General features: G+C 32.4%; 1 long non-coding RNA gene across 5 annotated transcripts in view; it reads right to left on the bottom strand.

The window, feature by feature from the left end:
- The window catches only part of LOC106028760 (uncharacterized), an 83,230-nt gene that overhangs the window by 42,326 nt on the left and 26,550 nt on the right, over window positions 1-14,354 (bottom strand). For 2 of the 5 annotated variants that reach the window (XR_010044530.1, XR_010044532.1), the window contains exons 2-3: window positions 7,567-8,492; window positions 6,577-6,624 (exon numbers count right to left, since the gene is read on the bottom strand). This is a non-coding gene — a long non-coding RNA (uncharacterized LOC106028760). The remainder of the gene's footprint in view (window positions 1-6,576; window positions 6,625-7,566; window positions 8,493-14,354) is intronic. The other 3 variants (XR_010044531.1, XR_001202386.3, XR_001202388.3) reach the window with 3 other exon arrangements.

Below are 14,354 nucleotides of genomic sequence, written 5' to 3'. Positions count from 1 at the left end.
GAATAAATGGCATACGCATTTTAAATTATTTGAAGTTTGCCAAGAGAGAGACAGAGAAGGAGACACAGAAAGCATATGAAAATATTGGGGCTTAATCATTCTGAATGTAAAATGTAAAGGAAGTAACTAAGCAAAGAGAAATAGTAAATTAAATAAAAAATTAGGACAAATAAAATATTCACATATAAATTTTGCTATATCACAGAGGAAATGTAGGTGAGAAGGAAAATAGAAATAAAAACTAAAATTTGTAACTAAATAAAACTGTATGACATGATATTTTTGCAGAATGATAGTATGATACTACAAATCTCAATCTGTTTTCTGGAGCAAAATATTTTACAATTTTGACTAACATAATTACAGGGCACTTCTAAAATATATTTTATTCTTAATTTGATCAAAAGAAAGCACTAAATTCTTAAAATGAGAATAACTTTAGTCATTTCAAATATAAATTTAACAGTCAACCCATCTGTATTCTTCTCTGATTATTTTTAAAAGAAAAAAGTAGTCTACATAAATAATTCATAAATTTATAAATTTATCAGGTCAAAGTCACAAAAATAGCCTCAGACACTGAGTGAAGTAAAAATACAATTGTGATTGCCCAGAACTTAACAATTCTCTACTTCCTTAGAAGTCTCTTGATTGACAGGTATCTGAAAATTGCTCGGGTGACTGATATGCTCTGGAGCAACTACAAAGCATAATCATTCATCCAATGCTGTATTACTTAAAATAATTGATTTTCTTTCAGAGTACAAATAGGAGCATTTTTTGCAAGGAGGATCATTTGAGGCAAGGAGTTAAAAAATGGAGTTACCAAAAAACAAGAAGAGTACTACGAATATGAGCAAAAGGCCACTTAATTTTCTAATGTACACTACATTTAAAATGGTTATATTGAGACTATGACCACTATATAGAATTATGTATTATTAAGAGATGGCAGTATCCAACAGCCTAAAGGGTTCAAATTGTTACACATTGTGTATTTGTGTGCAGTTCCAAAGTGCTGTTAGTAATCAAATACTGTGTTTTCTGAGCTGCCACCAAACATCAAAACAATTAGGGCTCTTTGGAACCAGTACTTAACTTCCTGCCATGGGATAAGAATCACAGCTGCCACAGTAGCAGTAGGTCTCCAGATGTCAAGGATATCAAGGTAATTGCAGGGAGGAAGGGATACAATTTTGTTATCACAGATTACGCTGCCCATTGAAAACCCTTGATATGGCATTAATGCCAATGCTTGGCTAGATACAGTATGAACTGGAGGTGTTTATGTTAAAATGTGGAGGTTTGCGCATTTGCTTCTGTGGAGAAGGCAAGGCCAAATTCATTAAAATGCGCATGAACCACAGCATTAGTAATCTCAAAGCGAGACTGTTGGGGTGCTAAAGCATCTTCAAGTGTTAAATTGGTGTTGCTTTATAACATGAAACATTCCAAGAGTAAGTTTTAATTTAAGCATTCTAATAATGTAGCTTATCTATTGCATTGAGAAAATATGAAATGTTTGGATACAGATAAATTAAAGAGCACCTCTTCTTAAGACTATTATTGGATACTAGTGACTGAATAGATGAGATAAGGTAATTTCCATTATTCAATCAAAAATAATTTCCCTCTCGACCTCCCTATGATCATATTGAAAACACAAGTTATTAAAAACTCTGTAAGCTTTCATTTAGAAGCTAGAATCAAGAGGGCATAATTCTATATCAGATTTATAAAGAGCATGGCATTTTTTCATACTTCTATATCAAAATTATTATACATTTGCCAACAGATTATTTTGATATTAGTTCAGTTTGACAATTTCTTGTTCTTTTCTAAAGATAGATGCTATTGATTTTACTGTGTACATAATAGTTTAATGTTCTTTGCAAAATATAGAATAGTTGGCACCTTGACCAGGTTTGAAAATGTTGCGAGATTCATCATACCTACCATGAAAAGAGGGATTTCTCATTTTCATGTTACTGTCCTATACTTCTACTAAGAAAACAAGCCTTGCATAATGTTTTTAGGTAGTTACTTAACACTATGGACTCACATTAAGTAACAGTCACTTATGTAGCCACAAATCACTTATGTAATTCTTATGCCAAGGGAGCCCCATTCTTCAGAATTCAGAAGTTAAAAATGGAATATTACACCTCTCTTTTCATATCTGGCACAAAACATCTGATCAAGGGAAACCAAATTCTGGACAGTGGTGCTCAGATTGTCATCCATACCAAAGCCAAATCATTTGTATGCAAAATTCTATGGTACCTCTTTTTCTTTTGAGTCCAAGTTAATTTATTTCACATATTAGATGTCTCCTATAGCTTAGAAACGTCTTAAATTTAATAGAATCTTGGCAAAACTGTAAATGGAAATATTGAATTAGAAGGACCTTGCAGTACATTTAATTAAGAAAACCAGCTAAAAGGTACTTTGGACAGGGCAGAGCCCTGAGAGATAACAATGATTAATTCTTTGGAGCAGGTAGGATACAGGCAATTTAAAAAAGTAAGAACGAAGTATTAATAAAGTCTTTGTTAGTCTAGGAAATGTTGCTTTGTAACACTCATTGAAAAAATAAAGCTAACTTAAATCTCTGTTGGGGGTTATATTTTGTTTTTCTTTTAAGGTTTCTTAAATTTCAATGCATATAAGGAATCTTTCAATAAAAGCAGTCCTTCTACGAAGTTGTTATTTCTAATTGCCAATTACAAATGAGTAAACAAAAATTCACATAATTTATTTACTTATTTATTTATGTACACTTTTGCTATTGTTAATACACAAAAAGGCTGAGGCAGAAGGATCTCAAGGCTGGGCAATTTAGTGACTTAGGCCATGTCTCAAAACAAAAACAAAACAAAATAAAACAAGCAAACAAAAAGAATGGGGATGCAGCTCACTGTGAAGGCCCTGGGTTCAGTCCCAAGAATCATCAAAAATAATGTTATCAAGTCAAGCTAAGAAACTGTCTTTGGTTTTGGATCACCTGAGAACTAGTCTCAGTTCTTGTCTTCTGAATCAGAAACTCTGGGCATGAAGCCCAGCAATCTGTGTTTTAACAACCCTCCAAGTATTTCTGATGCAGCTACACTTTAGGAAACATTGACCTAGAAAATGTATGATAGTTGAAAGTACTGGTTTCAGTAACTAAGTGGCAAGAAATAGCTTCATGGTACATCATTAAATGAAATTGTTCTTTCTTCACAGTGTGAATAGACAGATTCAGTATACAAAGTGGTTTTTCACATTTTAAATGCATTAGCAATGATAAATCCTTATATCACAAATTCTGTTTTATTGTATGTTATACTAATTACTGCCAGGCAAATCTTTCTCTGTAATTAGAAAATTGGGCATATGAAGCAAAACATCATTATCCTAAATTTTTCATAAAGAAAAACCTTGCAATTGAATGTCATTTTATGATATATTTACTAAAATTTTGAACTATAAAAGCTTCCAAGTTTTAGTTCTAAATCTTTACACTACAGATTCATGGTAATATGTTCAGTTATACTAGAATTAATGGATAAGAGGAATTGAACATATATATTCTTAGGGTCTTTCAAAAACAAGCTTGTTATCTCATTCCTGGATCAAGAGAATTTATTAAGACTTCAAATCTTAAAATGTATAATAAAATGAAACAGAATATTTAATTTTTGATTTGTTTCATGTCAATATATTTCAACCAACACACACACACACACACACACACAAACACACACAAACACACACAGAGGTATATCAAGTTAATACTTTCCCCACTATCTTATTGCTAATTTTAAAATATTGGTAGTGTACAAATATCAGTTCATTTTACTGATAAATGATAATCTCCCAAGTTCTCTTCAAGATTTTTCTTTTAATTTCAATATTTATGTGCCATTCAAGAGAGCTGTGACTTAACACATGGGCAAAGTCAAACAAAAGTCACTCTTCTGCAAAAATCAGTTCTATGTGAAATTAATAGGATATTAATAAGAGGATATTATTTTAATTTCTGTAGCAAAATAATTCCTATGAAAAAATACTTCTATATTTAAGTATAATATATAGAAACATATATTAGGATATATAATATGATATTTCATGTCCAATCAAAAGCAAATAGTTTCTTGATATACCTGCTTCAAATTATAAATTTTCAAATAAAGACACACATTCCACATCTCTTAGAATGGTTGTTATTCAGTAAATAATTCAAAAATAAATATGCCATTTAAAGTATAGTTTTATAGATCCTGTAAAATAGTTTTTATATTCTGAAGAAGCATTTGCATGATAGAGCTGTTTTCCACTTAGTACATAAATTCACATTCCTACTAAAATTACTTCAAGAAGCCAACATAACACATTTTACATAGAGATAAAAGAAGATACTAAAAAATGTCTGGACAGCTGGTTCTCAAATGGGGAATTTTGCATTCTAGAAGGCATTTGACATTGTCTGAGCATCAACATGGTAAGGTTATGGCACCTGGTACGTAGAGGCCAAAGATGGTGGTAAAACCCTTCATGCATAGAAAATCTTACTCAAAATTTACAAGAATGCCGCTGTTGAGAAAACCTGGCCAGAGGAAAATAAAATTCATTGGCCATGGATGCTACAGTTTCTGTGTTATCCATGTGAGAAATTTAAGCCCTCAGTCATAGCTGTGTAGTATTTTTCTACACTCAAAATCTCTACTTTGCAGTTCTGAAGCCTGCAAAGTTTTTCTTTTCTGTGTTGAAAGAAGCACTAATTATTGTAGACCAGAATCAAATCTGCATTTATACACCACCATCTTTGCAATGGAATTTTGAGTTACGTGGCATACTGCCTTGTGTGAATGTTCAGCTTTGTTAATCAACTTCTTTTCTGAAAACAAGTAATTACATGTTGTTTACTTGAAATAAGACTGCATTTTATAAAGAGTAGTCACTTCACTCTATAACTGCTCCTCCTAATAAGACTTTTACTTACATTTTATTTCTTTCTACATTTTTTTAATGACTGAGAATTAATGGACAAGATATTAAAGCACACCCCATATCCAAACAAAATGAATTTTTATCAATATATATCATGCAATAAGCCTTTTAAAAACTCCTAGACTAGCTCTTGAAAATAGTTTCTATATATGATACAATGGCTTTTACTGAACAAAAAAATCCCAGTTTTTAGGCTTTCCTAACTAAAGATGTCTTCAAAAATGTAGTATAATTTTTCAACATAAAGTTAACAACAATGTCACCTGGCATTTATAATTAATTTTGCAATTTAAAAATAACAGGTTGGAAATAATAATTTTTGTACAATACTACTTGAGTTTTCATTGAGTTAGATCCCTTAACGGTACTTGTAGATTATAGTCAGACAGGTGATTCACAGCTATGCTTCCTGCCCTTGAAACTTCTAGGAGTACAAATTTTATATGTAACATAATTATTTCTGCAACATTTAATCATGCATACTTTTACTAAAAATACAGATACCATCATACAGCTTGAAACTCCAGTATAAAGCAAGAATCTCTTCATGTAACATTAAGAACACAAATATCAAACCCAACTGATAAACATTAGACTACAGAATCATCAAGAGGGTAGGAGATACCAAGTTTGTCTTCATTTGTATTAATTGTCCTTTACTCATCTGTCTAAAGGAATCCAAACTCATGATTATATTCTGGTACTTAGGGTTTTTATATTATTTAACTTAAAACAATCATGGAGATAAGGTATGTCAATATATTTAACTAAACTAAAATCCCTGAAACACAAATAAAATGCTATAAGCTGGCTCAAACTTCTCATTTTATTTTTTGAAAGTTATAATGCTTTTCTTTAATTTATTTGTGACCTCAGTGTTTTGAGACATTTGTCCTAAGTAAGTAGGAAGGAGCATTTGATTGAGGAACCTGAGACCCATGCATTAAAATTTCATCAAAATGTTCATATCTAACTAAAGAAATGGCCATTTTTAAATACTTAAAACACACTTAGAACTAAAAAGAGTTGATTTTTAAAATACATCATAAGATGTACATTGCTAACTATAAAACAATGCAACAAGGTTTTGGAGGAAAGCTATCCAATTTTTCTAATTTATAAAAATATTCATTTTCAGTAGCATCACATATATTTGTGTGTGGTGCTTTAGATATTAATCTAAGTCAATATTTCTTTTTAAAAATCATTTAATTTTCCTAGAAAAATTAGAAAGATGCTTACAAGTACATTTAAATGTTTAAAAACTTTAATTGATATAAGTACTTATTGCTGCTTTTAATAACTTGGACTTAAAATAATTATGTCTATCATATCTTCAAGAACAAACTATATTTTCCATAGAATTAGCTAATTTACTTAAATGAAAGGTTATAGCTGATCACATGGAATAAATAGCTACATATTCCAGCCAGTTTTTATGTAAATTCTGGCAATTTTTATGGGAATACTCAGAAACAGAAAATAAGGTATTATATATATATATTTTTTTTTTTTTTAAAAGTGCAATACTAACAATAAGCAAAGAAGCTTTGAATTTCTGCTAGAACTTATGAAATAACTTACCTTCATTTTTCCTGGGGAAATCTCTTTGTTCTGGTTAAAAATATAGGACTGTGAGTAATAAATAATTAGAATCAAATTAAGACAGGTGAGACTTGCATGTGGATACAAAATACAATATTCATTTATGTACATAATTTGAAGTATGCCATGCATATACAGAAGTCAGATAATGTATTTACAATTTAAGTTTTATTATAAATAGTATTCTCAGGCAGTTTAATACATATTATTGCCTATTTTGGATAGTAAATATAGATAAACTTAGATTTCTCCTCAAAAGTTTTGCAAGCATGTTTCTGAGAAAACATTTTATTTTTATAAATAATTGCAAAACCATAATTAAGCTAATGTAAGTGAAATGACTTTACGATAAATTGCTTGCTGGATTTCATCATCTTCATGTGACTATGAGAATTTGATGTTTCTATCAGCTCTAAAATTCTGTTAATTCCAATTAAATGAAAAGGAAGAGGTTAAATCATGAGTTGATTCTCTCACACTCATAGTGAATATGTAAATTATGTAATAGTAACATTCTACTACTATTAAAATTCACATTTCAGATTAATCAATTTACAAATGTAGTTGTGTGACAGCAACATGGTCTTCTTTCAAAACATGTCACTTGTTTCCAGGGGTGCTAAGCATATATCAGTAGTTAAAGGCATGGAGCTATTATTTGTCTGTTTGCTTGTTTTAAAGGTAAGGGAATGAAAGGGAGGAAAATAAAATATGAAACTGTTAAAGATGGATAGTATTGTAGGGACACACATATAAGGTGAGAAGAATACACCTGAAAAAGGGTCTAAAATGTGACCACTCTGCCCTGTCCTCCAAACTGGGGGCCTGACTGACTGCTGCAGGCTGAGGAGTGGCCTCTTCCAGACTCCGAACTCAAGTTCCTGTATCTTTAATTGCCTGACAGCTGGTGTAGTTACCACCACAGAGACAGAAATTATAGCTTTCAACCTTTCATTTTATTCCTCTTACCTATAATCCACTAGTTCCAGTCTGTCTGACCACTTGGGAAAGTTTTTGTTGTCGTTTGTTTTGTTCTTCTTTCTTTCTTTCTTTCTTTCCTTTTTTTTTTTATTAGTGCAGCTTCAGGGAAACACTCAATGTATATTACACAGAGAGCTGTAACAGTAGACAGTCCTGGAAACTCTTGATGAGAAAGGAAAAAAAAAAGATCTTGCTGGAGCACTGGGAACATAAAATGGCACACAGGGCACACAATAATGATTCTCATAATTGAGATTGTCATGTGTCTTATTAAAAACCATCATTTACCTGGAGGCCTTTCTTGAAAAAAATGCTAAGATGCTTTACAGATGTTACATAAGGATGTTTCTCAAAGCCTTAGTGATCTATTTTCATATCTATGTTGTTTGGTTAGGTCCTTCAAAAGGATTCAAGATTTACTTTTATATTTAAGAAGAGTGAAGATGAAAAGTTATTATTTGAATACAACATTGCATTCAGTGGCACCAAGATGCTTATTATAACTGCCCTGATGAGACAGTAGACGCGTCTCAGGGATGCCATTCTCCTCTAATGTGTATTTAGGTGCTCTGTCTGGTGGTTCGCCTAAGTGATGTGGCATAGATTTGATGAAAGGACAGTGAACAGCATCAATTATAAAAGACATCTGCTAATGAGGGGAAGAAAAAGAAGAGAGAGGAGAAAGAGAGAGAGGCTAAGGAAAAAAAGACAAGAAATTCTCTGACACAGAAAGAACAAAGCATTTCAACTGAACTCAAAGAAATGACGTACCTTAATCACATCCTAATTTTAGGGTACAACTGAGTTCTCTGCTCTTCTTTGGAGACATCCATGTTTCTTTAGTTTCTGTGGAGCTGTGACTCAAATTGCCTTCAATTTTCTTCATGAATTTGTTGGTCATTTTGTCAAGATCCCTATGCAAAACAGAGAAACATATTATGGGAAACTCGGGCCACAAGAAGAAAATGAACTAAAATTGATTTTTAACTTTTCATAGGAATGTTTACCAGGCCAGCAATCCAAGTGATACATTAATTTTTGGCATCTTAGATCTTTCCTTTATTAAGTCCCAGAAAGTATTGTTCAAGGTTTTTCCTGTATAAGTAAGAATAGCCAAATAATATCCAGGGGTCTCTGAAAAGAGTTACTAAGAATTTTGGCTACCTAAAGCATACTAATTATAAGCATTATTTTTTTCTGTATGTATTTTCCATAAGTAAAGTCACTTTTAATGTGTTAAGTAATGTTAGCTCAATTATTAATAAAATCAAATTTTATTCTTATACATTTTAAGTGTATTAGTTTTTCATTTATCTTCTAATTTCCCCAAAGAGACTAACTCTGTACTAATACAGTATCAGATTTATACCATTTTCTAGCTTATGCTAATAATTGAGTTTTCAAATAAGAAAATATTGAATGTGATTAAGCAATGTGTGTTTTTTCCTTTAGGTTAAAAGAAGACAAGGAAGTGGGTTTCTTTTCAGTATTCAATTAGAAAATCCCATTTTTTTTTAAAGAGGAAGAAGTCAAATGAAAACAAACCATAAGAAACTTTGGTTAGAGTTTGTAAGTTTGTTGATTTTCTTAAGTTAATCATTATTCATTTCTATTATTTTCATTGGTGTTTTCTTAGGGCAATATATTTTCTTCCCATGATACTCAGCATAAGAACCATAACTAAAAAGCCCTCCAAGACCCTGTTGGCTGAAACTGCAAGGACCGTGTAATAAACAACTCCCCAAATCTGCACTGCCATCCTGGTCTTTTGAGGGTGCAGAGCTTGGCAAGTGGGGAGGGCACGATGGTAGCTGCATTTTCTGCTTGGAGTTTTAAGTTCTCTGTTCACTCTGTCTCATTCTGATGTTGTATGCCCATCCATTTAGAAGTTAAATGACTAACAAGAGAAGATTATAGTTAATAGGCACAAATAAATATAACAGATATTCTTTTCAAAATTTTAAATCAATGCTCCCTTTGAAGACTGATGATGCCTTTGAACAAGAACATTTCCTGCAACTGACAAAACTCTTCATATTATGGATATGGACCTGAGGTTGACAGACTCACTAAGATTACAGTGTGCCTGAGTAGTTAAAAAGTCATGCTTAAAAGCTACCAAATGGGTATTCTCTTTTGATAAACAAATGGATGAACATGAGGATTGAGAGGATGGAGAATTTTTTAGTATTATGTATAAAATATAAATTTTGTTAATTAACATCATAAAGATCATCTGTAAGTGCTATGTAATAGTTTTCTCAGATGAGAATAGCTAGAATGTAGAATGTAGCCTAACAACAATATTATTCTGTAAATTGAGTTTGTATAAGACATTTTAATAGTACTAGTGGTCACCTAATATTCTCACTAGCTTCCAAGATCTGTCACTGAACTATGAAGCAGTTTGTTAGTCTTTCTCCTCTCCCTTTCTCTCTCTCTCTCTCTCTCTCTCTCTCTCTCTCTCTCTCTCTCTCTCTGTCTCTCTCTCTCTCTCTCTCTCTCTCTCTCTCTTTCTCTCTCTGTCTCTTTCTGATGGTCTTATTGGCTAAATAAGTTTAAAAATTTCAGGATCTTGAAGGGGGGCAGGAAAGTACAAAATGTGTTTTTGATTTTTTTTAGTGTGCTATAAAAACTGTTTAAAACTTAAAATATCCCCAGTGTAGTGTCTTGGTCTATTACCCCTGACATCTACTGTTAATTATATTTTAACCTGTTAGTGGTCTAACACTTTCTACATCACAATAAGCCACATATTCTATGAGTGCTGAGTGCCTCGCTAAGAGACTGCTGTGGAATCGAAGGGTGTGCAGGCAGGCCGGAAGAGCAAGTCCTCCTTAGAGGATGGTCTTTGTCTCCCACTGGAACCTCTACACCTACACACCGCTTGGCATAACGTGGGGGAGGGGCGGCGACCAGACAGCCCTCACTGTTAGATGCCAGAAAGGACGGTGGAAGCCAAGGCCCTGGGCACACAAGCTGAAACTTGCATGCTTGGCAAAGCTCAGATGCCAAGGTTTACATCTCTAATAACACACTCCCTGCCTCCTTGGTAATGATACCCTGGGGCTGCTGGGAGGAGAGTCTTTTTATAGGAAGCATACTCATAAGGATTTAATATTATCTTTCTGAACCCTTTGATTCAATAGGGTTTTAAAAAAATTTCCCCTCTTATTTTGTAGACCCTATAATGTGAACCGGCGTAATTCTTTATGCAACAGTAGTATGTAATCAGCATCTTTCTACTGAGCTTGAGGTCCTTTTTCCTTTCTAACCATGTGCCTAAAAAAATAAAATATCTTGCCACCGAATGTCTTTTTTAAAGACTGAAAAGACTTAGGTTAAACAACATTTGTTAGGCTTTGATGCAATCAAATGCAATTTCAATCTTCTTGAAACATTCAGCCTTGCCTCTCTTGAAATTGCACATATGTGTCAGCTTTCAATTTTTCTCACTAGTATTTTACACATGAAATCTATTTTCACTGAGAAAAAGGAATCTTTGTGTCTTTGTCTCTAGGCGTGCAGCTTTCAGGCATATTCTGGCAGGGGCTTTGACTGTCGAGGTACTGGGGGAGGGGCCTGGCAGTCATCTGTCAGATCCCTTGCATCTGTAATTTCTGGCCACTCAGCAGTATTAGAGGGTCTCAGAATGGGGACAGGCGGGTGGGGGAACGAGCTTGTCATTGATGGAAGCCAAGCTCAGAGCCCGATATTAATAATCAAAAAAGAAAAAGGAGAGTCTGAAAAACTTTTATTGTGCTTTAATGAAAACGATTTTTTGGAAATGGCTAATTGACAAAATTGCTCATGATAACATTTTCAGATCTCAGTTTAGAAAGCCCCTGTCCATATTGTGTTACCGATTTCATTGCTTTTAGCTTGGCAAAGGCTCACAAAAGTATTTTAATTTTCCACTAGTGGCTTCTGGTTATTTCTGCTCTTATTTCCTCATAACAGAACTGACAGCCCAATTAAACATCTGCATTTTTTTAATCTGGGTTTTCCTACATAACTGTTTTGCTTTTCTTCTAAAACTTCCAGATGTTTTGGCTTCTTTATGATTTTAATACATGCAAGTATATTTGTTACTATTTCAGAGAGAGAGAGAGGACAGAGAGAGAGCTAGATGAACTGACCAGATGTTTCAAAATGAAAAGCCCTCTAATACACTAATAACATAATCAGGTCAGTATTTTTTGTTTTGTTATGGACATATTTACATTATAATACGTCTTATTGTCTTTTTGCAGCTTACTTTTATGAGTTGGCTTTTGCAACTTATTTTAGTGTGCTATAATAGTTCAGAATTTGCACTGGGGTTTGTTCATTACTGTCAGCAAAAAAAAAAAAAAAAAAAAAAAAAAAAAAAAAAAAAAGAAAGAAAGAAAAAAGAAACACCAAAGTATCCAACTTTGTTATCTCAGTGTCCAGTAACCAGTTAGAAGCTGCTGCAATTTGTTGCTTTCATTACTTCTGTCTTTTTTTTATGTGAGAGATAAGAAGTTATAAGCTATGTGAAGAAACAATGTAGTTTAGCTTAGCTTCCATCTTTGGAAAAACATAAAAGAATCATCCACATCTTGCCTTGAAGTGTCTGGACAAGACTTGAAAGACTCCTTTATATATTTCAAGAAAACCAGTTTCTCATAATTAATAACAAGAAAGTGAGTAAACAGCCTTTTGCTGACAAATGAAATGAAAGCTCTGACATATACACAGATACACAGGAGCAGATACACAGATGGTGAAACCAGGACAATGATTCCTTTCACGTGCACTTATCCAAGACATACTCATACGAAACTACATGGTAAATGATTATTAATTTTACATTTTTTAATTTTTTCAACCATGTGCTTATAGAGTACAATCATTTCTCCAAATGCTTAATATTTACAAGTGATGTCTGGGTATTTGTATGTTTAACGTGTAAGTAGGAAATTACTCCCTGGAATTCAGATTTTCTAGACTAGTATACATGAAAGAAGAGAATATTTTTTAAATGTTATTATGAGATTTGAAAGTATACCCTTGGTGCATATTTTTGATTATACCTGACAGGACAGTTTTGGTATAAAATTTTTTGGTGCAGTGTAGGAGAGATTGAAAGATAGCATACATTCATTCATGGATTCTCAGGCAAACTAAATGTGATAATCATGAATTAAATCACTGGGCAACACGACCCACTTGTGCTTAAAGCTCTGACAAAGTTTCCTCCTAGAAGTAACGTGCTTATATCTTCTCATTTCGTCATAAAGTGCAGATGGTCTGACCTCAGTAATGATCTGGAAAACCATAAAGGGATACGTGGTACCAGTGTATCTTAGAAACTTTAGATTAGAAATTTTTAGATTTTTAAAAACTGAATTACTTACTTAAATTACAGTTAATTGTTTTAAATAAAGTGCCTGATCTTTAAGTGACTTTTTAATAAAGGACATGTTAGTCATCCAAGAATTGTGAAATATTAAACTAAAGAATCAAACAAGACTTAAAAGATTCCTTTATATATTTCTGACCTTATAGGATGGATAGAGTATTGAATGGTTGAAACCAAAGAAAGGTTTTTATTTTATGATGTACTATATTTTAAATTAAAGAATGTATTTTGAATAGATAGATATTTAAACTATGTAACATAGCTAGCATTATGTGCCTTTCTTGTAGGTTCTTAGTAAATCATAACACCAGAAAGGTGAGTATAGTGTGTTAGTGTGGCAGTTTTTGACCATGTGCAACATATATTTGTACTACTGACATAGAAATTGGAAATGAAAAATTATTTTTAGGCAATATTTTAGTGGCCATAATTCGAAGGCAAGGGGATTTTATTCAGAACTCACTAAGTCCAATTACAAATAAATCTCAATTATTTACTATTTTATATACACATGAATGAAGAGAACAAAATATGATCCATTTTATCTTCAGAATCTGGTATTTATTGTGAAAATCAGAACCAACCAAATGAACTTATATAAGGGTTGAGTTGGAAAAATGACCAAACTGGAACTTAGCCTATTGTAAATGCAAATAAAGCATTTGCTAGCTGTACAATTTTAATGTTTGTAAATAATTAAGAAAGATATGCAAAACTTTAGTGATTAAATTAAAATGTGTTTACCAGAATTTTGCTAAGTGGAGAATGGACTATATACAGCATTAAGTATTAATGGTATACGTATTATTAGGAAAATTTTTGTAAAGTTAGAAAGTGGATAAATCTTAAATTACAATAAATTTCAATGTAGTTGTCCTCTCTTAGATGCTTTCTTAAAAATAGTAAAAACTACTAGGCTATAATAGCCTTGTTAATTTGCATGCTGATACACTGGAAAACATGAAAAATTTTCAAATGTTTAGATAAAGATCTTCTTGGAAGACTTATAGGTACATGCTATAAACTTTTACCTATTAACCATGCATTCATATGAAAACAATTCAAATAAGAAATCAATTAGAATGATTATTTTCACAGGAAGACATCTTGTACACTTATGTCATCATATGTAAAGTTTTTGGGAATGATTTATGCTAAAGATTGAGTAGATGATATGAGTTCTATTGTTTAGAATAATCCCAGAGCCACCCACCATTTGGTTATGCTTATTTATTAAATAGATTAGATTGAATGGAAATATCACTGTTTGGCAGAAAGAAACTTTTTTTCCCTTGGCTCCAGCAGAGCACAATGCGCTGGTCTGTAGGTGAAACTAATAGGAAAAAATTGGTAAATTTGATTAACAGAACAATGAATTCTATGCTTAAAA

The sequence above is a fragment of the Cavia porcellus genome, unplaced genomic scaffold (genome assembly GCF_034190915.1).
Source record: "Cavia porcellus strain 051 isolate PalLab524CR breed Dunkin Hartley unplaced genomic scaffold, mCavPor4.1 scaffold_29, whole genome shotgun sequence".
Classification (NCBI taxonomy): domain Eukaryota; kingdom Metazoa; phylum Chordata; class Mammalia; order Rodentia; family Caviidae; genus Cavia; species Cavia porcellus.
This window is presented reverse-complemented; position numbering and strand designations above follow the sequence as displayed.